This window comes from Oncorhynchus tshawytscha, unplaced genomic scaffold (genome assembly GCF_018296145.1).
Source record: "Oncorhynchus tshawytscha isolate Ot180627B unplaced genomic scaffold, Otsh_v2.0 Un_contig_1324_pilon_pilon, whole genome shotgun sequence".
NCBI classification, from domain to species: Eukaryota; Metazoa; Chordata; class Actinopteri; order Salmoniformes; family Salmonidae; genus Oncorhynchus; species Oncorhynchus tshawytscha.
The window spans coordinates 154036-155575 of NW_024609522.1; the positions used below are offsets into that span (position 1 = coordinate 154036).

The 1540-nt window shown below is 44.7% G+C and overlaps 1 non-coding gene across 1 annotated transcript; it reads right to left on the bottom strand.

Moving 5' to 3' along the window:
- Positions 1–604: 604 nt before the first annotated feature.
- On the bottom strand, positions 605–676 carry trnag-ucc. The gene has a single exon. It is a non-coding gene; the product is annotated as a tRNA-Gly (tRNA).
- Between the last annotated feature and the right edge of the window lie 864 nt (positions 677–1540).

Sequence of the window (1540 nt, forward strand, 5' to 3'; positions counted from 1 at the left end):
TCCTGACAGGTTTTAACAACAACCCACCTCCTACAGGTTTTAACAACAACCCAACTCCTACAGGTTTTAACGACAACCCACTCAACTCCTACAGGTTTTAACAACAACCCACTCAACTCCTACAGGTTTTAACAACAACCCACTCAACTCCTACAGGTTTTAACGACAACCCACTCAACTCCTACAGGTTTTAACGACAACCCACTCAACTCCTACAGGTTTTAACGACAACCCACTCAACTCCTACAGGTTTTAACAACAACCCACTCAACTCCTACAGGTTTTAACGACAACCCACTCAACTCCTACAGGTTTTAACAACAACCCACTCAACTCCTACAGGTTTTAACAACAACCCACTCAATAGTGGTGTTTTAACGACAACCCACTCAACTCCTACAGGTTTTAACAACAACCCACTCAATAGTGCTGTTTTAACGACAACCCACTCAACTCCTACAGGTTTTAACAACAACCCACTCAACTCCTACAGGTTTTAACAACAACCCACTCAATAGTGCTGTTTGAATGCAAACCACATCGCTGGGTTTTGGATTTTCGTATGTAAAATCTCCTTCAGCGATCAGTGAAAATTAAAAGCATCTGCGTTGGCCGGGAATCGAACCCGGGTCAACTGCTTGGAAGGCAGCTATGCTCACCACTATACCACCAACGCAAGTGGAGAAAAAGGAATTCAACAGGGGAATTGTAGGTTTGTGTCAAGTATTTCAAGAATAACTCTCTCGCTCTCGCTTGGATATTGGACTTTCATGGTGAAACCTGCTTATGTATTGAGACCACCACACACTGAGATGGAGGAACAAAACACACCACACTGAGATGGAGGAACAAAACACACCACACTGAGATGGAGGAACAAAACACTCCACACTGAGATGGAGGAACAAAACACACCACTGAGATGGAGGAACAAAACACACCACACTGAGATGGAGGAACAAAACACACCACACTGAGATGGAGGAACAAAACACCACACTGAGATGGAGGAACAAAACACACCACACTGAGATGGAGGAACAAAACACTCCACACTGAGATGGAGGAACAAAACACACCACACTGAGATGGAGGAACTGAGATGGAAACAAAACACCACACTGAGATGGAGGAACAAAACACACCACACTGAGATGGAGGAACAAAACACACCACACTGAGATGGAGGAACAAAACACTCCACACTGAGATGGAGGAACAAAACACACCACACTGAGATGGAGGAACAAAACACTCCACACTGAGAGATGGATGGAGGAACAAAACACTCCACACTGAGATGGAGGAACAAAACACTCCACACTGAGATGGAGGAACAAAACACACCACACTGAGATGGAGGAACAAAACACACCACACTGAGATGGAGGAACAAAACACTCCACACTGAGATGGAGGAACAAAAACTACACACTGAGATGGAGGAACAAAACACTCCACACTGAGATGGAGGAACAAAACACTCCACACTGAGATGGAGGAACAAAACACTCCACACTGAGATGGAGGAACAAAACAC